The following is a 23,198-nucleotide window of genomic DNA, read 5'->3' as shown; positions in this document are numbered from 1 at the left end:
TGTGCCTCCACCATCGAACACGAAATCCCCACCGGCAATGCTGCACCGATCAGGGAACGTTACTGGAAAATTCCGCCTAAAATGTACCCGGAGGTGAAGGATATGGTGGCCAGCATGTTGGAAAACCAGGTGATCCAGGAGAGTCAAAGTCCTTGGGCTGCTCCAGTAGTCTTGGTGCAGAAGAAAGATGGGAGTCTCCATTTCTGCGTGGATTATCAGAAGCTGAATGGGATGCCTACCCCCTTCCACGGATTGAGGAGTCGTTGTCCGCCCTGAGTCATGCGAAGTTCTTCATGACTCTTGACCTGGCCAGTGGGTATTGGCAGGTACTGATGGCCAAGAAGGACAGAGCGAAGAAGGCCTTAATCCTACCTATGGGTCTCTACGAGTTCAACAGGATGCCATTCGGCCTGTCCAATGCCCCGGGAACATTCCAGCAGTTGATGGAGCACTGTCTGGGAGATCTCAACTTCAAGTCGGTATTGATATACCTGGACGACTTAGCAGTGTTTGGGGCCTCTTTTGAGGATCACCTCCAGAAACTGCGACAGGTCTTAGGACGGCTGCGAGACCATGGGCTGCAAAATAAAGCCCAAGAAGTGCCAACTGTTTCGACAACAGATAGAGTATTTGGGACATTTGGTCACCCAGGAGGGGGTAAAGTCAACCCCCAACAAGGTGGAGGCCGTCCAGAAGTGGCCCCAGCCGAGTACACTACGAGAGGTGCGGGTGTTCATTGGACTGGCCGGCTACTACAGGAGGTTTATACCCAAGTTTGCTCGTTTGGTGGGCCCGTTAAATGAGTTATTAAGGGGCACTGCAGGGAGCCCGAAGAACCATCCCATCGAGTGGGGACCCCGGCAACAAGGGGCCTTTGAAGCATTGAAGGGGGCGCTGATTAGTGCCCCGATTCTGGCTTATGCGCGGTTCGACACCCCATTCCTGTTGTACACTGACGGAAGTCTACATGGTCTGGGGGCTGTGTTATCCCAAGTCCAGGGTGGACATGAGAGAGTCATTGCCTATGGCAGCCGTGATCTGAGGGAGTCAGAGTGCAACCCTGACAACTATAGCTCCTTTAAATTGGAACTACTGGTGTGGGCCATGACCGAAAAGTTTGCGGAGTACCTGACCGGTGCAGAGGTGACCGTGGTGACTGACAACAACCCATTAGCACATATGGAAAATGCCAAATTCGGTGCACTTGAGCAGAGGTGGTTGGCTCGCCTCTCTAAGTACCAATACTGCATCAAGTTCCAGTCAGGTAGGGAAAACGGCAACGCTGACGCACTCTCCCGAGTCCCTGTAGGATTGTCGGCTCAGAGTGCCGATGAGGAGCTAGAGGACACTGAAACTCCTGACCTTGGTCGATTACCCATGTTCCAGGATATGGCACATTCAAGTGGGGTGGCGTCCGGGATGCCAGTGGTGCTGGGAAAGACGTTGGCTGATTGGGAGAGGGTCCAGGATAGCTGCCCGGACCTGTGGAAAGTGAAAGAATGGGTCCGGACCAAGATCTGGCCTCGGTCAGAAGAACTGGCTCGTCTGCCTCCCGAGATCCAAAAGTTGTTGAGGCAGTGGGATAAGCTAACTGTTACGCAGGGCCTCCTGTGTCGGACCATATACTTGCAGTCAGAGTTTCAGTACCGGCGACAGATTGTCATCCCCATGTCATTGGGACCGGAGGCTGCCCGGGAAGCCCATGAGAGGGGTGCCCATTTTGGGAGCGATAAAACGTTCAAGTGGCTCCAACGGCTCGTGTACTGTCCAGATTTGGCAGACATGGTGGCCGAGGCATGCCTTAAGTGTTGGCCCTGCGGTCTGAGTAAGAGTACTGAACAGCGGGCTCCTGTCCAGGCCATCCAGACATCAGCACCCCTAGAGCTACTTATGATTGATTATGTACAGATTGGGTACTCTACCTCGGGACACTCGTACTGTCTAGTCATGACAGGTCATTTCACAAAGTATGCGGTGGCTGTACCCAGCAGGACCAGACGGCAGAGTCGGCCGCTGAAGCGGTCTGCAAACACTTTATACAGGTGTTCGGGTGTCCACAGAGAATACATTCGGACCAGGGGGCATGCTTTCAGGGTACTCTAATGAATGAGTTGTACCAACTGTATGGGATCGAACGTTTCCGCACCAATCCGTATCACTCCCAGGGAAACGGGGCGTGCGAGCGGTTCAACCGCACCTTGCTCCAGATGCTGCAGACTCTGGAGGACCGCCAAAAGGCTCAGTGGCCCGAATACCTACCTGAACTGATGTGGGCCTATAATAACAGGGTACACAGTACCACTGGATACTCTCCACATATGCTCATGTTTGGGAGGGCCGGACGGGAGATTGAAGATCTTCACATGCCCGATCCGATGGAGCCACCACCAAGAAATACTACCGCATGGGTGCAAGAGCACCGCCGCTGGCTGAGAGCGATCCACAAGGTTGTGGGGGAGCGCCTTAGACAAGTGTACACCCCAATCCAAGACCAGTGCAGAAGGAAGGGTATGCCCCGGGTGATCGAGTGATAGTCAAAGCCAAGAAGATGTCTGTAAAGTTGGATGGGCTGTGGGAGGCAGTCCCATACACGGTGAAGAGGAGGGTAAACCCTGCCACCGGTCTATGAGGTAGAGCCAATAGGGACTGGGGGGCCCTCACGAAACTTGCATCGTAACATGTTGAGGTTTTGTAATTTTGATGAACCAGTGTGCGTGGAGGGGATGGCTCCTCGGCTCAGAGTACAGAGGAAATCCCCTTAGAGGAGGGGGAGGAATGGTGGGTTGTCCCTGCCCCGGTACCCATGGAGGCTCCAACCTTAGCAAGTTTGCCACCAAGGGAAAGTGTTGAGCAGTCAGCAGCTCCTCTCCCATTAAATGTGCCTGACTTCCCCAGTGCTTCTGAGCCTGTCACTCTACGAAGGTCAACAAGGCCCAATGCTGGTGTGCCCCCACAGCGTTATGCCCAGAATGATTTTGTATGGGGAGGGTTGCTGAGGACGAAAATCCTCTAGTGGGGTGGCATGTGAGATGGGGAAACAACTTTCATTGTTTGAACACTGATTGAAGTAAATTAAAAACGTTCTGACTGACATTCTGCAGCTTAGCCACAAGATGTCACTGTTTTTTCTAACACAGCCTCAGACTGCATAGAAATTTCTATATTCATGAAGGGGTGGGGTTTTACACTTGGAGAGTGAACAGGAAAAGGAGAGGAGAGCAGCCATGCTTGAGAGAGAGAAAGGGGGCTGTGTGAGCTGAGAATCCGATGCTATCCAGATGTGAGGACAGCCCTCCGTAATCAGAAATTCAGTTGAGTGAAGCTGATGGTGTTCAAGACGCTAACCCTGTTCAAAGAAAGTAAGATTGCTGCCAGGAAGCTGATGGAAAGCTGGGGAACTAAGCAATATATATACTGTGATATCGCACGCTTAGTGGAGAGACATTTGTTCTGTTCAGAGTCACCAGAGGATGCAAATCAGACCCGGGTCGGTAAGATTGTGCACGCACCTCATTTCAGTGTTGGCGCCTATAGGACTGAGACAGGCCTATAGTTAGTTAGTTAGGGTCTCTGTTTGTGTCAGGCCACAAGTGTTGTTACTGATCATTGGAAGGACTCCACAACTTAAAGTGACATTTCACATTGGAGAACTGATAAAATCCCACAAACTCAAGCCAGACTGGCATTTTGCTCAGAAGGAATACTCAGGCACGTGCTACAGGACCAGTTATGGGAGGGGGAATACTGTAGATTTGTGTAAGATTGTAAGCTGTTGTGCTGCACCGCAGGCTAGCCCATACCGTACACCCATACACTGATTCCTGCTCTGTAGGGTAATAACAGGTGGCAGCTTAGTTGTGCCCGCCAGTAGGTAAATTACTTCACTTTCTACCTTCATCCATCAGTGACAAGGGTCTCAGCTTTTGGGCTGAGTGTATGTAAATTTATTGTATATTCCAGCATTTGTGGTTTTGTTTATTTACCACATCTAAGTAAAATTCTGTTGTGACAAAAGCTGGTGTTGGGATTGCTTTCCTCGTTCGTGACTTCACTGTATCCTGGGGAGCCCATCCTGGTACACGGCTTACACTGGATCCAGATGGGGCTCAGGTAAGTGCAGAGGGGATAAAAAGATCTGAATGCAGTTGTGTTTTGATGGATTGTGTTCTGTATACCCTCCCTTAGGACCCGTTCACACTAGAATGCAGTGCGGGAGAGCTGCGTTCCTGTTGCAATGCCCTTGTGTTCTGCTGGGGGGGTCAGTTCAAAGTTGACACCCCAAATGCAGGTTGCAAATGTCCGCACCGGCCCACACAGGTTAGCATGGTACAAAAGTACCATGCAATGTGGTTGCAGTGCATTTAAAAAAGGAGAGCGTGCATTACTTTTGGTGCGGTGCAGTTTCAGCCCTTTCAAAATGAATGGGGCTGAAATCTCACTGCACAGAACTGTATGTGAATTGCACAGGAACCTCACAGCATTCCTGTGTGATTCACATTTAGTTTCTAGTGTGGATGGGCCCTTAAACCTTGACATCATAATCATGAATTGGAATACATTTTGTAAAGAGCTATGAGATATGGGGCTTACCCAATGCTTCAGTGCAGAAATCCTAAAAATGTATTTTAGCATATCGGTGCGTATAGAAATCACAGAACCCAATAGGAAAATATTAAACAAAAAATTGATGTTGCGCTAATCACAATAATGCCGCAGACATTCCAAAACAAATAATGAGATGAGAAGACAATAGATAATACACCAGAACATAATCAGTAAATGGAAGGAATATGGGAGTGAAGGGAAAGGTGATATAATAAAGGTCCAAAATAAGGACCAAAAGGTGTAACAGACAATAAATCGTGACCGTGGGCAAAACGCAGGGAAATAAAATATGAACTAAATCACAGTAATAGTGGGACGTATGAGTCCATCACAACATAAATGAAATAACGTGAACAGGGGCGGACTGACCATTTGAAAACCCAGGCACTGAGTCAGTAGGGGGCCCCATGAGATGCCCCTGGTACCTTTTACATAGGCCTTTTTGAGTTTGGGCAAGGACACAGGGGCCCCATGATCCCCTATTGCCCCAGGGGCCCCATGAGTTGTCAGTCCGCCCCTGAACGTGAATAAAACTGATGAGAAGGTGGAGCAAAATATGAAAAATACAAAATGAAGTGCTTAATATTAAAAGTGTACAAACCACTTATCACAGAAGAATGACAATAACAACGCACAGTGCGGCCAAAAATTGTGACCATGTGACTAAAGAGTCATACCACAATGTGCATCAAAAGGCCATGTGACATAAAACCACTAATAAGTGACCATGTAAATACCATAAATAAATGTGGCAAACATATATAGAGTGCAACTAGTATAAAACAGAAAATGGTGATATAAACGCACAGCGAAACCAAATGAATGTATTACTGTATTAAAATACAATAACACAATGAAGAAATAAATAACATGTGTCTAAAAAAATCGTAAATACGACATAAAGTCTTTGTGCAAAAACGTCCAACAAAATCGCATTTAAAAAAAACACAACATGGATAGGTAAATGATTGTTGAATCCCACACCGGCTAAATTGCCTCCTCACCTTTGTGCCCCGACCACAAGGGGCCAGAAGGCTTTCAGGACACTCACTGCAGGGGCCCTTTAAGCGGAATCCCAAACGGCGATGTAGGGATGATATCCCCTCACTGGTGGACCATACTGTTCAGTGGTGGTAATATGTCTTTCACCTTTGGACACGGAAATCTGCCAGCGCACAGAACTCCCAGGGAAACAAGAAAAAGTGCTTCCATAGTGTGATATTGTAAACAAATTAAATTTATTGTAAAGACAAATGCGCACTTACATGAGAACAGATCAAACAAGGCATCATTCACATGTGTTGATATGGGTGTGCTGGGTGTACCAATATGGCTGCGGCCGTTCGTGTCAGAAATGATGTCACCACATTCCGCTCTCTGACCTACGCATTACATCACTGTCATGTGACTTCAACAGGGTTACTAAAAAATTGTAAAAAAAGAATAAATAAAATATAATGGTAAAAAATAATAAAAAGCTAATAACTACCGACCCCAGTGGCAGAACTACCAGGGAGCAAAGGTTACGACTGGGCCCTGGCATTCCGCCACAATGGGGGGGCCCCAAGACAGCATGAAGAGGGCCTGCTGCAGAACATATGAAAGGGTCTCGTGATGGGAGTAAAGGGCCCCAGGATCAGTGGAAAGGGCCCTTGTCCCAAAGGGAGGAGCCCCAGCCAGGGGTCAGGAGGACCCTTCATGGTTTCTTGCACCGGGGCCCTGAGGGTTCTAGTTACTCATCTGACAAGATTTATAATGTACCCCAATTGAAACTACTTAAACCCTGAGGGTCTGAGGTAGGCAGACTATAATGCATTCATAGATCCCCGATTAGAAGCGTTACTGTGACGGGAGTGACTTTTGGGGGTGGGGGGACCTCTGTATCATCTCCCCAAATCATTATGTTTAAGGCACCCTGTGCCTGTTAAGGGTTACAGGGTGTGTATGTGAATGTCTGAGTCCTGTGTGTTCCTTTGTCTAGACCACATGGCTGTCCATTGTCTGTTGACCATGTGCTACCCCCCATTGTGCTGTGTCTTCCTATCCAGTGAACTATTATGGGATGTACTGTTTGTATTGGTGTGGGGGTTGGTCAATGTCCTTGGCCACATGGTTGCATCCCATTGTTCTGTGTCTGGTTGGATGGGGAGGGGTGATGAGGTGTTTCCTGCCTATACTGTAGCCCTTCCCACTGAGGGTGGGCTGATGATGTATGTCCTGTCCCTGGTTGTCTTTCCCCGCCCTCTGTATAAAACATGTTTTGTGTACAATAAAGTTAGTTGACTTCCTGTTTTAGTAAGAGCTGGTTGTCTGTCTATTTTCCTGAGGGATTCCAAGGGTGTGGTCCGTGGATGGTGTTCGGACAGGGGAAGTTGTGCTATAACGGAAAAACTCAGTGCGGTCTGGGTTTCGGTTCCGTTACATTGGTGGCAAGCGGTGGGATTGTGCTTCCAGCTGTAAACACATCCAAACCACCACCGGGATTCAAGAGCAGGAAAAGACGTCAGTCACCCCAGTGGAGATATGGACCTGGCATCCGAGTTCCCAGGGCTACTACAGACTGTTCTTGCAACATACCCCAGGACTGTGTCTACGGATCAGTACCTGGAGCTCAGGCAGCGGATTTGGGAGGTGCTTTGGAGAGGAGCGGTCCAGGCTGCTGGTATGGACAAAGGCAAGTGCTACCCAACCCCAGGGGAACGGGCCAGGGACCATCGGAAGTCACGGATGCCATTCCTGGGAGAGCAACCCCAGGAGCAATGGTTGGCTGAGTTGGACAGGCTGGTCCAGCAGGAGATACAACTGGACAATAGATATCGGGCTCTGCAGTGGTACGCAGAGCAGGAATATTTAGGGGTGTCCACAGAGTGCTCTCCTGAGGGACTTGACTTTGGTGGGCCTGGATTGTTGTGGGAGAGCCTTACAGACCTTTTTGTGTTTGGCGATAGAGGAGAACCTACTCTGAAGGAGTTGCGGGAAGGCAGAGAGGCTATGTTTGGTCTCACAGGGGTCTCTGAACTTAAACCAGATCTGGAATACCTGCTGAAGAAAGAACTGGGTCTGGAAAGAGCATACAGGCAGCTGCTAGGACATGTTCGGCAGCATGCCCAAGAATCAGCAGTGGAAATTCCAGAGACTGGGGATCTGATAGACCTCTCAGCTGAGGAGGAACCAGCAGTAGACCTGGCAACAGGGCCAAACAGTACTGAACTCTGCCCAGCACTGGTAATGTCTCCTGAGTTCCACGGACAGGAGATGGTGAGCCCCGATTCCCAAACCCCAGTTCCAGAGGCTGGGGATTTGATTGACTTTTTTTCTGAGGAGGAACCAGCCGGGGAGCCGCCAGCTGAAGTGCTGACAACCGGAGCAGATGTGGGGTCCCCAGCAGAAGTGCTGGCAACAGGGCAGAGCGCCGCTGGCCTCTGCCTAGCAACTACAGCCACCACCTGGATACCCCAGGGATGCTGGGCAGTCGACCCAGATCCCCCACAGAAGGATGAAGGAGGCCCAGCCACCCTGTCTTCTCTCCAGCGGCTGAGAGGATTTCCGGGAGAAGGACCAGTCCGTACTTCTCCCCAGCGGCGGGTATGTTCTACGGGAGAGGCAGAGGTTGGCTGGGTGAGTAATGCTTGGTGTGGGACAATTTGCATGGGGTACTGTGTGGGTGCTGGCATTGAGGGACTGGAGATGCAGAGTAACTTCAGAGTACATCCGTCTGGGATCTACTCCTGCGTTACTCTCCTGCCGAAAGGGGAGATATGTGACGGGAGTGACTTTTGGGGGTGGGGGGACCTCTGTATCATCTCCCCAAATCATTATGTTTAAGGCACCCTGTGCCTGTTAAGGGTTACAGGGTGTGTATGTGAATGTCTGAGTCCTGTGTGTTCCTTTGTCTAGACCACATGGCTGTCCATTGTCTGTTGACCATGTGCTACCCCCCATTGTGCTGTGTCTTCCTATCCAGTGAACTATTATGGGATGTACTGTTTGTATTGGTGTGGGGGTTGGTCAATGTCCTTGGCCACATGGTTGCATCCCATTGTTCTGTGTCTGGTTGGATGGGGAGGGGTGATGAGGTGTTTCCTGCCTATACTGTAGCCCTTCCCACTGAGGGTGGGCTGATGATGTATGTCCTGTCCCTGGTTGTCTTTCCCCGCCCTCTGTATAAAACATGTTTTGTGTACAATAAAGTTAGTTGACTTCCTGTTTTAGTAAGAGCTGGTTGTCTGTCTATTTTCCTGAGGGATTCCAAGGGTGTGGTCCGTGGATGGTGTTCGGACAGGGGAAGTTGTGCTATAACGGAAAAACTCAGTGCGGTCTGGGTTCCGGTTCCGTTACAGTTACCATGTGTGACTTGAGTAGTATGAACACAATCTGCAGCCATTCAGTCTGAATGTGTCACTCCATGGACTTCAGGTGGAGGCAGGACTACTTTATGGTTCAACTTTCACTTTGAAACATGGTGGTCTGCGGTTCTGTGCTGTGTACCCTGGTGGGGGAGTTTCCTTTTTCGTGCTCAGCCAGAACTAAATTGGCTTGAGTAAGTAGATAAATACACAGAAAAGCAGACGGCACTTTTGAATCCCAAAGCCAGCAATCAAGTATATTTTACTGCCATGGGAAAACTAAGGAATAGAACACTCATACCTTTTTGAGCACTCCACTTTCAGACATAAATTAGGTCCTCTCTACCCTTGTGTAGGCTGATCACAGGCTACTATAGTTGTAGTAGTGTTCTTACCGTATCCGTATTTTCCAATTGATTAATTGATTACAATTAGAGATGAGCGAATCGAAGTATCCGAAGTGGAATTCGAGTCGAATATCGGAAAAATTTCGATTCGTGCCGAATCCGAAAAACAGCCTAATTCGGACGCGCGAATCGAAATTTTTCCGAAAATGGCGGCTGACATGTGCGGCGACGGAGCGGGGATGTCGGGGAAGGCGCGCAGACAAGGCGCGCTGCCCCATAATGCATTCCTCAACGACATGTGATCGCATCAGCCAATCAGCAGCCAGCCAGCACTGTGTAATGGTCGAGGTATATATAGCGGCCATTTTGGAAATCTTCATTTGCCTGCAGTCATTGAACAGAGGCAGACCGCTCTGTACTAGGGACAGGGACAGAGTTAGGGCCACAGAAACGAGAATTGGGGACAGAGAGAAGTTACTTAGGGACAGAGAACCATTACTCAGGGACACAGACTTGTTAATGAGGGCCACAGAATCGTTATTTAGGGACAAAGAAACGCTAGTTAGGGCCACAGAATTCATACTCAGGGACAGACAGAATTTTCACTCAGTGCCAGAGAATTGTTACTTAGGGCCACAGAAACGTTATTAGGGCCACAGAATTTTTACTCAGGGACAGACAGAATTGTTACTGAGTGCCAGAGAATTGTTACTCAGGGACAGACAGAATTGTTACTGAGTGCCAGAGAATTGTTACTCAGGGACAGACAGAATTGTTACTGAGTGCCAGAGAATTGTTACTCAGGGACAGACAGAATTGTTACTGAGTGCCAGAGAATTGTTACTCAGGGACAGACAGAATTGTTACTGAGTGCCAGAGAATTGTTACTCAGGGACAGACAGAATTGTTACTGAGTGCCAGAGAATTGTTACTCGCACAGACACAAAATTGTTACTTGCACAGACACAGAATTGTTACTCGCACAGACACAGAATTGTTACTCGCACAGACACAGAATTGTTACTCAGGGCCACAGAATTCATACTCAGGGACAGACAGAATTGTTACTGAGTGCCAGAGAATTGTTACTCAGGGACACCTAATCGTTGAATTAAATAGTATGTCAGACAACATGCAGAGGAGTGGCAGAGGAGGCAATGTTTTAGGAGCGAGCAGACGTGGCAGCAGAGGAAGGGGTCGAGGCAGCAGTATTCGCAGCCAGAGGCCAGTGCTCCCGGTGTCATCCAGCGGTCGTGTCTCCACCGACAACCCTGCCGTCATTGATTGGTTGGCTCGGTCGTCTTCCTCTTCCCAGGTCACCTCTGACACCTACAGCCAACGGTCGGTGGGTACGTCAGACACAACCGTCAGTTGGCATGGCCCGGGACCAAGCCCACTGAAATCACGTGTCCTCTACCTGCCCCTGTCCTTTGCTGTTCCCTCACCAAGCGAAGTATCGCATGCTGTGGGCTCAGCCCCACTGTACAGTGAGGAAGAGCTAACAGAGGGCGGTCAGGAACGGGGGGAGACATCGGCCTTTTCAGCAGCCAAGCGAACAAGTACTGGCGAGGAGAGTGGCTCGGTAGCCGGTCTAGAGACAGGTCTGTCTCCTGACCCAGACGCAGCCGAGGGGGCTAGTAGTGAGGCGGAGACCCTACTTGATGATGAGGAGGTTGATCGCACTTGGCAGCCTCGTCGTCATCAGGCAATTTCTTCCGCATCATCAGGAGAAGAGGGTGGCAGCTTGGCAGCGAGCAAAACAGTCGGTGGGTTGCCCAGGAGACAGCAGCAGGGTCGCATCAGTGTCAGTGGAGCCAAACGTCCACGGAGTAGAGCACCAGCTCCACTGCAGCCTACCACCACGGCCAGTAGTGGTGCCGGTGCGCACGGAGGAAGTAGCAGTCAGCCAGTGAAGAGTAGCGGGGGCAAAGTTTCCTACTCGGTGGTGTGGCAATTTTTCCTCAAGCCGCCCGAGGAAGTAAACGTAGCCGTATGTCGACTATGTGGCCAGAAATGCAAGCGTGGCCAGGGGGCCCATGTTGGGACTACAGCGTTGCGTCAGCATATGCAGCGTCACCATTCGGTGGCCTGGGAAAACCGTGATAAACATACGGCGGTTCTGCCTGCCCCAGCCCCCGCTCCATCACCCGCTCCGTTACTTGCTCCGTCACCCGACGTCGTCAATCGCCCTCTATCAGCCAGTCAAGGCTCCAACACCTCTGCTGAGGGGAGTTGTCGCTCATTGGCATCTTCCGCTCGTTCAGATGCTCCTTCTCCTGCTACTCCTCTTCTCGGATTCCGTCAACAGTCTTTCTTGGAATCCGTATCCAAGAGACAACAGTTTGCGAGCACGCACCCGACGGTGCAAAAGCTGAACGTCCTCCTGTCCAAGTTGCTGGTGCTGCAGTCCCTCCCTTTCCAACTGGTGGACTCAGCACCTTTCCGAGAAATGATGGCTTGTGCCGCGCCGCGGTGGAGAGTGCCAAGCCGTCATTTCTTTGCCCAAAAGGCAGTGCCAGCCCTGCATTCACATGTAGAAGAGATGGTGGGCCAGTCTTTGAGCATGTCGGTCTCTGCCAAAGTGCACGGCAGCGCCGACGTGTGGAGCTGTAACTACGGTCAGGGACAGTACATGTCATTTACGGCCCACTGGGTGAACGTGGTGCCGGCACAGCCGCACCAGCAACTTGGACAGGTCACGACGCTTTTGCCTCCACGTTTGCACGTCCTTGGTCCAGCAAGCATGTCCGCCTCTACCACCTCTTTTTCCGCCGTGTCCTCAGCCGCCACCCCCGTGCCAAGTCCCATTACCCGACCGGCATATCACATGTGCAGGGCGCAACGGTGTCACGCTGTGCTGCACCTGGTATGCCTTGGCGAACGTAGTCACACAGGGGAGGAACTGCTGAGTGTAATGAACAGAGAAATCGACAGATGGCTGTCTCCGCGCAAACTAAAAATCGGAACCATGTTGACTGACAACGGAAAGAACATGGTGTCTGCTCTGCGTCAAGGAAGGTTGTGCCATGCGCCATGCATGGCTCACGTGTTCAATCTGGTTGTCAAGCGGTTCCTAAAATCCACCATCCCACTGCAAGACATCCTTAAAATGTCACGTAAACTGTGCATGCATTTCAGCCATTCCTACACCGCAAAGAACACCCTCATTGAGCTGCAGCGGCAGAACGGAATTCCACAGCATCGCCTGATCTGCGACGTTGCAACAAGGTGGAATTCAACCCTACATATGTTAGACCGCCTTTACGAGCAGCGAAAGGCCATCACCGATTTCCTGATGTTACAAGCGGATAAAGGTACTCCCCTGTGTAACTTAGATGTCAGCCATTGGCAGCTCATGCGTGACACCTGCCGCTTGCTCAGGCCCTTTGAGGAGGCCACGCTATTCGTGAGTCGGCAGGACTATGGGATGAACGACGTCATTCCTCTGTTGCACGTCCTGGAACAAATGCTGTTAACAATGGCTGGTCAGGGTGCGGTAGACGTGGCGCACAGATCTCAACGCCACATGACCCCTGTGGGGGCAGGACAGGAAGAAGAGGAGGAGGTAGAGGAGGACATTTGTGCTCAGGAATTATTGAGTGAAATGGGTGGTTTTTCCACTCAGCGGACAGGAGTGGAGGAGCAGGAGCATCTGGTAGAGGAGGAGGAGGAGACAGAGGACCCAGACGCACCGTGGCAGTATGCTGTGGAGATGGAGGCAGGAAGTCCCTCGCATTCCTTGGCACAAATGGCCCATAGCATGCTCGGTTGCTTGCGTAGCGACAGCCGAATAATAACCATCAGACAGAGGGATGACTTTTGGCTGTCCACCTTGTTGGACCCTCGCTACCGGTCCAAAATGGTGGCCTTTTTCACACCTGCTGAGAGGGAGGCCAAAATTACGTACTATAAAAACCACCTATGTAGTCAGTTGGTCTCTGCCTTTGTGCGCCAACGTCCATCCTCAGACACTGTGGGCCCTGTGCGCTCGCGTTCCGCTGGCATGGCAGCAGGGGAGGGGTGGGGTGGTAGGAGCAGTGGCAGCTCCACCAGCAGTGGCTGCCTCAGTCTGCAGTCGATGATGAGTAGCTTTCTTCACCAGCGCAGTGAGGAAACTACTAACCAGCCGCAGCAGCAGCAGCAGCATCAGGTGGACCTGGAGCAGGAGCTCAAACAACAGGCTTGGGCCTACTTGGACAGCACCCTGCCAACCGAGGTAGACAATCCCCTTGACTACTGGGCAACGAAACTTGACCTTTGGCCCCAACTAGCTGAATTTGCCCTTGAAAGGCTGTCATGCCCGGCCAGTAGCGTGGCATCGGAGCGCGTGTTTAGTGCGGCAGGAGGTATTGTAACTCCGCGGAGGACACGACTGTCCACCCAAAGTGTGGAGAGACTCACGTTTGTGAAAATGAATCAGGCGTGGATTAGTCTGGATTTCAAACCACCAGTTCCTGACACAACTGACTAAATCCGCCATGAATCATGCCTCAAACATGTGCCACTTTCAGGTCTCCTCACACTGCTGGTGTGTTTAATTTTTTGACATAGGGTGCTGGCAGATTACGGGCCTCCTATAGCTGCTGCCAGGCCCCTAATCTGCCATAGGCCCCTATATACCGCCTCCTCATGCTGCTGCTAGGTCCAGAGTCTCTCATGGGTCCCTGTACGGCCTCCCATTGCTGCTGTCTCCATCGCCACACTCTGCTGCCATGTGCCACTTTCAGGTCTCTTCACACTGCTGGTGTGTTTAATTTTTTGACATAGGGTGCAGGCAGATTACGGGCCTCACATAGCTGCTGCCAGGCCCCTAATCTGCCATGGGCCCCTATATACCGCCTCCTCATGCTGCTGCCAAGTCTAGAGTCTGTCATGGGTCCCTGTACGGCCTCCCATTGCTGCTGTCTCCATCGCCACACTCTGCCATGTGCCACTTTCAGGTCTCTTCACACTGCTGGTGTGTTTAATTTTTTGACATAGGGTGCAGGCAGATTACGGGCCTCACATAGCTGCTGCCAGGCCCCTAATCTGCCATGGGCCCCTATATACCGCCTCCTCATGCTGCTGCCAAGTCCAGAGTCTCTCATGGGTCCCTGTACGGCCTCCCATTGCTGCTGTCTCCATCGCCACACTCTGCTGCCATGTGCCACTTTCAGGTCTCTTCACACTGCTGGTGTGTTAAATTTTTTGACATAGGGTGCAGGCAGATTACGGGCCTCACATAGCTGCTGCCAGGCCCCTAATCTGCCATGGGCCCCTATATACCGCCTCCTCATGCTGCTGCCAAGTCTAGAGTCTGTCATGGGTCCCTGTACGGCCTCCCATTGCTGCTGTCTCCATCGCCACACTCTGCTGCCATGTGCCACTTTCAGGTCTCTTCACACTGCTGGTGTGTTAAATTTTTTGACATAGGGTGCAGGCAGATTACGGGCCTCACATAGCTGCTGCCAGGCCCCTAATCTGCCATGGGCCCCTATATACCGCCTCCTCATGCTGCTGCCAAGTCTAGAGTCTGTCATGGGTCCCTGTACGGCCTCCCATTGCTGCTGTCTCCATCGCCACACTCTGCTGCCATGTGCCACTTTCAGGTCTCTTCACACTGCTGGTGTGTTTAATTTTTTGACATAGGGTGCAGGCAGATTACGGGCCTCACATAGCTGCTGCCAGGCCCCTAATCTGCCATGGGCCCCTATATACCGCCTCCTCATGCTGCTGCCAAGTCTAGAGTCTGTCATGGGTCCCTGTACGGCCTCCCATTGCTGCTGTCTCCATCGCCACACTCTGCTGCCATGTGCCACTTTCAGGTCTCTTCACACTGCTGGTGTGTTAAATTTTTTGACATAGGGTGCAGGCAGATTACGGGCCTCACATAGCTGCTGCCAGGCCCCTAATCTGCCATGGGCCCCTATATACCGCCTCCTCATGCTGCTGCCAAGTCCAGAGTCTCTCATGGGTCCCTGTACGGCCTCCCATTGCTGCTGTCTCCATCGCCACACTCTGCTGCCATGTGCCACTTTCAGGTCTCTTCACACTGCTGGTGTGTTACATTTTTTGACATAGGGTGCAGGCAGATTACGGGCCTCACATAGCTGCTGCCAGGCCCCTAATCTGCCATGGGCCCCTATATACCGCCTCCTCATGCTGCTGCCAAGTCTAGAGTCTGTCATGGGTCCCTGTACGGCCTCCCATTGCTGCTGTCTCCATCGCCACACTCTGCTGCCATGTGCCACTTTCAGGTCTCTTCACACTGCTGGTGTGTTAAATTTTTTGACATAGGGTGCAGGCAGATTACGGGCCTCACATAGCTGCTGCCAGGCCCCTAATCTGCCATGGGCCCCTATATACCGCCTCCTCATGCTGCTGCCAAGTCTAGAGTCTGTCATGGGTCCCTGTACGGCCTCCCATTGCTGCTGTCTCCATCGCCACACTCTGCTGCCATGTGCCACTTTCAGGTCTCTTCACACTGCTGGTGTGTTAAATTTTTTGACATAGGGTGCAGGCAGATTACGGGCCTCACATAGCTGCTGCCAGGCCCCTAATCTGCCATGGGCCCCTATATACCGCCTCCTCATGCTGCTGCCAAGTCCAGAGTCTCTCATGGGTCCCTGTACGGCCTCCCATTGCTGCTGTCTCCATCGCCACACTCTGCTGCCATGTGCCACTTTCAGGTCTCTTCACACTGCTGGTGTGTTAAATTTTTTGACATAGGGTGCAGGCAGATTACGGGCCTCACATAGCTGCTGCCAGGCCCCTAATCTGCCATGGGCCCCTATATACCGCCTCCTCATGCTGCTGCCAAGTCTAGAGTCTGTCATGGGTCCCTGTACGGCCTCCCATTGCTGCTGTCTCCATCGCCACACTCTGCTGCCATGTGCCACTTTCAGGTCTCTTCACACTGCTGGTGTGTTAAATTTTTTGACATAGGGTGCAGGCAGATTACGGGCCTCACATAGCTGCTGCCAGGCCCCTAATCTGCCATGGGCCCCTATATACCGCCTCCTCATGCTGCTGCCAAGTCCAGAGTCTCTCATGGGTCCCTGTACGGCCTCCCATTGCTGCTGTCTCCATCGCCACACTCTGCTGCCATGTGCCACTTTCAGGTCTCTTCACACTGCTGGTGTGTTAAATTTTTTGACATAGGGTGCTGGCAGATTACGGGCCTCCCATTGCTGCTGCCAGACATGTAATCTGCCATGGGCCCCCGTACCGACTCCTCATGCTGTGACGTTGCAACAAGGTGTAATTCAACCCTACATATGTTAGACCGCCTTTACGAACAGCTAAAGGCCATCACAGATTTCCTGATGTTAAAAGCGGATAAAGGTACTCCCTGTGTAACTTAGATGTCAGCCATTGTCAGCTCATGTGTGACACCTGCGCTTGCTCAGGCCCTTTGAGGAGGCCACGCTATTCGTGAGTCGGCAGGACTATGGGATGAATGAGGTCAAATCGGCCATGGGCCCCCGTACCGCCTGTTCACGCTGATGCTGGTCCCACAGTGTGACCTGGGTCCCTGTACGGCCTCCCATTGCTTCCACTCTGCCATGTGCCACTTTGAAATCTCCTCACACTCCTGCGGTTGTCCATTTTGTCATAGGTTGCTGGCAGATTACAGGCCTTCCATAGGTGCCACCAAGCCCCATATCGGCCATGGGCCCCCGTACCGCCTGGTCACGCTGCTGCTGGGCCCACAGTGTGACCTGGGTCCCTGTACCGCCTCCCATTGCTCCCACTCTGCCATGTGCCACTTTCAGGTCTCCTCACGCTCCTGCTGGTTTCCATTTTGTCATAGGTTGCTGTATGGCCTCCCATTGCTGCTGCCTCCACCGCCACACTGTGGCTCCAAACACTGGTTTTGGCCCCGTGACTGGCCAAAGGAGTGAAGTGTGCAGTGATTCTAAGATCGACGGCACTCATCTGCATGTCATACTGACAGACAGTATTATTTCTCTTCCCCAGCAGACTCCAAGGGCATTTAAATTAAAGGTACAGTGTTCTGCACTAATATTAAGTCTCTCTGAAGCCTAGAAACACCCTTTTTTAAGTTAAATTCACAGCGAATTTATTCGACTCGAATCGAATATTGTCCACGAATTCGCCGAATCAGTCGAATCGAATTTTTCATTTCTTCGCTCATCTCTAATTACAATGTTGCAAGTAGACTGGTAATACAGAAACATATAATAATATAAAATGTATTTTCTTACAGAACTTCATACAAGAAAAACTACCTTTCATCAGTTTGCAGAAAAAATGAACATGGAACCACACCTGACTACAAAATTGACTCTGAGGGATATCTTGAGTATTGGCTTAGATAATGTACATGACAAACCTCCTAAAACTATAGAGGATCTTCCCTGGAATTACTTAAGGAAACTTATGGCCTTAAACAGGGCTGCAAGAGACATTTTTCTTGAGAAAGATCAGCCTACTGGTGTAGACATATATGATAATGGTGATGATGATGATTACAACCTATCTAAGGCTTTTTTGTTTCCAGGTGATAATCCATCTGCCTCCATTAACCCCCTGGATGTCCTGTGTCTTCTCCTGCATTGCTCAGACAGTTTTCTCCAACAAGAGATTGTAAACAAATTGTCCATGTGCCAGTTTGCTGCCCCTTTGCTGCTCCCTTCTGGTGACGGGTCACACTGCACCCTCATGCTTTGGGCAATGAGAGACATAGTGAAGAAGTGGAGACCTCAGTCATTAGCGGACAGTAAAGGGTTCAGAGAAGAAAATGTGCTCAATACTTCCATGCCAATCTTCTCTTTTGTCAGACTTGGAAAAAACAAATTATCCAAATCAAAAATCCTGAACCAAGTTCTTAATCCACCTCAGCTACATAATAACTTCTTCATACATGACAATATGGATGGAGGAAACATTAAGAGGGAAATATCTGATGGACTGGTAGAAGTTTCCTGGTATTTTCCCTGTGGTAAGTCTGATGTTTTCCCAGAACTCATCACAGTGACCAACCTACGAGGAGACATGGAGACCAACTGGGACCAGTTCATGTTTCTGACAAGAATTTCATCGGCTGTGTTTATATTCATTGAGGATATTTCTGGGAGAGAATTCAGATTGCGGTTATCCTGCCCTACCACTGACACCCAGTATTACTTCATTGTCACTCCCGGTCCTGGCAAAACTGTGAGTCCACAGACACTGAAGACCCTTCAAGACTTAATGCCAGTTCTAAATATGAAAAAATCAAATGTGATAATACATGCAGGCACAGAAAATGAGGCGACATTTGTAAAAAAACTACAAAGTACTATTATTCATTTCTTAAACAGTAAGCCAAAAGAAAATAAAATGAGAGACCTTGAGAAAGAAACTCATGGATTGGACATCCAAGTGGATGAAAGAGTTCCTGAATGTCAGAAGGCCAGGGAACTTGCCAGGAGAATTACAGCAGAAATAACAAACGTGTCTGAGTATAAGAACATCACTATGAAGTTACAGGGAGATCTCTGGAGACAGTTATCTAATGTGGAAAAGGAACTTTGCAGAATGACAAAGCAAGGTGGTAAAGACACACAACATTATCAAGATGAACTGATGAAGAAACGTATTTCACTGCGTGAGGAACAACATAAGCATGATCTGCCCCATGGTTTAATGCTCTTTATTGATGCAATCACTCATTTGTCTGAGATTGAGAAACAATATTTTCTGAAATGGATGAAATTTGAACTTGATTCAATTGCTAGAAATCATCTTTCTAATCTTCAAGCTGAATACAAAGAAAAATGTAATGATATCTTAATCAATAAGGAAGAACTCAGACAGATAGACCAGAAAATCTCTGACAGTTCTTTAGGAATTGAACATTTCCTACGTGAGATGGGACAGTTTTATGAAGCTGAATGTTCCATGGTTAAAGAAAACAAAATACATAAAAGCAAAAGACAATTTATAAGATTACCACAAATAGCTGCCGATGTCTTGTTGAATGGTTTCCCATTGGAGCTAATAGATGGAGATGCCTCCAACATTCCCCTACGGTGGTTATCTGATGTTCTAACAGAGCTGGACACCAAAACAGGGGGGAAACGCAGAATGAGAGTAATCACTGTGCTGGGAGTGCAGAGTACAGGAAAATCCACTCTTCTCAACACCATGTTTGGTCTGCAGTTCCCAGTGGCCAGTGGAAGATGCACACGAGGAGCCTTCATGACTCTTCTTAGTGTGAAAGAGAACTTCCAGAAGGAGCTGGGCTGTGACTTCATCCTGGTGATTGACACTGAGGGGCTGAAAGCTCTGGAGTTGGCTTCCTTGGAGGGCAGTTATGAACATGACAATGAACTGGCCACACTAGTGGTTTGGTTGAGTGATATCACCATAGTCAATATGGCCAAGGAGAATACAACAGAAATGAAGGATATCTTACAGATTGTGGTCCATGCTTTTCTTAGAATGAAAGAAATAGGAAAGAAACCCAACTGCCAGTTTGTACATCAGAATGTGAGTGATGTGTCTGCTCATGACAAGAACATGAGAGACAGGAATAAACTTCTGGAACATCTGAATGAAATGACAAAAGTAGCTGCAGAGATGGAAAACAAAAGTGAAATCAAAACTTTCAGTGATGTGATGGATTACAATCTGGAGAAAGAAAACTGGTACATTCCTGGACTCTGGCTTGGGGTCCCACCAATGGCTCCAGTAAATTCTGGGTACAGTGAACATGTGTCTGAATTAAAAAAGTATTTATTGGAATTATTGACAAGCAAAGAATCCCTGCACAAGCCTTTAAACATTCCTGAATTTATAGAATGGATAGAAAGTTTATGGAATGCAGTAAAACATGAGAAGTTCATCTTCAGTTTCAGGAACAGCCTGGTGGCAGAATCTTATAATAAACTATCTATACAATTCTCACAGTGGGAATGGGAGTTCAGAAAAGCCGTCCATGATTGGCTGATCCGTACAGAGACAAACGTTAAGAATAAGACTGCAGAGAGTCTAAGTGATTAACTTTGCTACATATTTAGGAATGAGCTCAACAATGTGTTGATTAATAGAGAAAGTGAAATGATGAAATTGCTAGAAAACTATTTTGAGCAAAAAAATGAAAATGTTCATCTAATAGAACGATACAAACAAGATTTTATTCTGAGCACAACATTCCTGAAGGAGGGATTGAACAGGAATTCTCTTGTGAAGTTGGATGAGGCTGTTTCAATTCAGAAAGGGAAATTTGAGATTCAGAATATGAAAAATAATTCCCAGAAATTGATTGAAGACAAAATCACAGATCTCCTCAGGAGGTGCCGGGAGAAGAAAGAAAAGCTGAACAATGAGGATTTAAAGAGAGAATTTGAGGAGATGTGGAAGAGGACACTGACAGACCTACAGATTGAGGAATTAAAAACACACATTGTCAGCAGATCTATGTTACATCAGCTAATGAATGACATGAGTAATAAAGGATCGGCTGTAAATGAACACTTACTGGGTGTGAAGGATCCAGATATCGCTCAACCTGATTTCAAAATGAATGAGAAATATATTGAGAGTGGATGGCTCAAGAAATTGACAGATTCATTTTGGGATACTTTTGGTGTTAGACCTAGAAAGGAGCAATTTGACAAAATAAATGATTTTGCTCATTCTCTTATAGATAACTGTGACAAATATATCAGAGGGAAGGTGGGGACTGGAGAGGACTATTGTGACAACTACTTCCTGGAATTACTTTATATGATTACAACAAATGTTTCCAAAGAGTCCAAAAATCTTCATTTGTCCTCATGGTTTGAACTGGATATCAAGCTTCACATTCTTGCAAAAGCTTCCAAAGAGTTTCAAAAGATGCATGAGAAATTCATTCAAGAGAACGATCCAAAACTGTGTTTGGAGAAACTAAAGCCTGGATATTTAGAAACATTTATCAGTATATTTCAAGAGAAAGATATTTGTCAAACTAAAGCTAAAGAATTCTGTGATCGATGCTTAAAACCTGCAATGAGGGATCATGTTTTCCACCATCTTGGGCAAAAAATAATGGATAGCATAGTAGAAGGTTCAGACAACAAGAAATTCAGCAGTAGAACATTTTTTCAAGATTTTTTACTGAAGGAGCTGCTAGAAGAAATGTCCTTTCAGGATTATGTGAAATATATATGGTCATATGAGACATATACAAGAGCCTGGATACTGAATTACACTGAAACATATGCAACACCCCAAATCCTAAAACCATTACAAGAAGATCTGCTCTCTTCACTGGACACAAAGATAAGATCGGCTCTTACTGAAGACAACTCTCTTAAAAGTTTATCAGTCTCAGATTTTTTTAAAAGTGTACGTGAGATACTAAAGGAAGAATTAGTAATCCCACAGAATGAGATGCAAGCGGTCACTTTCCAGAACAAGGCTGATGTTGGCCAATTTTCATTTGACATTCAGCTCTTCCTCCAAGATACAGAAACAGAAGTCTTATCAGAGCTGCAATCTATGGATATAATGTCTCTACTCTCCAGGGTGAGGGTGAAGCCTCAGGATGAATTGTTCAGGAAGGTTGTTGGCTGTGGGAAGCACTGTCCATTCTGTAAAGTTCCCTGTGAGGCCGGAGGTGATGGACACAAGGCACACTTTGCTACCATCCACATACCTGAAGGCCTGGGAAGATACAGACGGAATGATACTGATATCTTAGTCACTGATATATGTAGTACAGCTGTTGTATCTAATATAACATTTAGAAATTCAGCCACAGGATTCAAACCACACCCATTCAAAGAGTATCGTACCTTTTATCCAGATTGGTCCATCCAACCAGATCCCAGCATCGAGTCATCAGATTACTGGAAATATATTTTTGTTACATTTAATGAGAAATTTGCTGAAGAATACAAGGCAAAACCAGCAGATCTACCAGACGGCTGGAAATCCATCACAAAAGAAAACGCTCTGCAAAGCTTAAAGAAAATGTTCAACAGCTAAACAGAGAAGACAAATCACCACAACGTGTAATTCATCATCCAAGTCATTGTCTGCAAATCGTTTACACTTATGAAAAATAAAAACCTTTCCATGGATTTTCTCTAATTGGAAAAACATTTCAAATATTGTCCTCACCACCACGGCCACAGTAACCAGGGTGTGACAGAATGTCTGAGAATCCTCATCCCCCCCATGATATAATGGGATCATTGCTTCTCCCAGAAGATTCCAGAACATTCCAAGTCATATTACAGGTGGTGGTTGTATCCATGGACTATGACATTCCTAACACTGCACTGGAAATGTTATAGATGATATCTCTCTAGGAATGATCATCTGATTCTATGTTTTATTGTACTACACCAGGGGCGGACTGACCATTTGGAAACTCGGGGTCAGTAGGGGGCCCCATGAGATGCCCCTGGTACCTTTTTCAAAAGCTTTTCTGAGTTTGGGCAAGGACACAGGGGCCCCATGATCCCCTATTGCCCTGGAGCCCAATGAGTTGTCAGTCCGCCCCTGTACTACACATTATAATATAATAAGACAGAACCTCCATTTAGCTCTCATGTTGATGGATTTCAGCATTTGTTCTAAAACAGACCATCTCAGTGTCTACAGAACAGAAGTCGGGAAGATTATTACAAGAAGGTTTGTTAGAATATCTGTAATGTATGTGGAAGCCCCGGAGAGGATTGTTTCCCCAACAACACTGGAGTTTCACATATAGAGGGGAATTTATCAAAACTGGAGCAGACAGAATCTGGAGCAGCTGAGAATGGCAACCAATCAGCTTCTAGCTTTTATTTTCAAAGCTTAACCGGACAAGCTGAAGATGGAAGCTGATTGGTTGCCATGCTCGGCTGCTCCAGATTCTGTCTGCTCCAGTTTTGATACATTCCCTTTATAGTGTTTCGGTATATAGTATGTGTATGGGGGT

At 48.4% G+C, this 23,198-nt stretch overlaps 1 pseudogene; it reads left to right on the top strand.

Annotated features, from left to right (window-relative positions):
* Positions 1 to 22,351, top strand: part of LOC149435986 (up-regulator of cell proliferation-like) — a 35,155-nt pseudogene extending 12,804 nt beyond the window's left edge.
* Positions 22,352 to 23,198: the final 847 nt, after the last annotated feature.

Source organism: Staurois parvus, unplaced genomic scaffold (assembly GCF_062004578.1).
Source record: "Staurois parvus isolate SC_StPar_1 unplaced genomic scaffold, SC_StPar_1.0 ptg001435l, whole genome shotgun sequence".
Lineage (NCBI taxonomy): Eukaryota > Metazoa > Chordata > Amphibia > Anura > Ranidae > Staurois > Staurois parvus.
The sequence above is the reverse complement of the archived record's forward strand: the minus strand, read 5'-3'. Positions and strand labels throughout refer to the sequence as shown.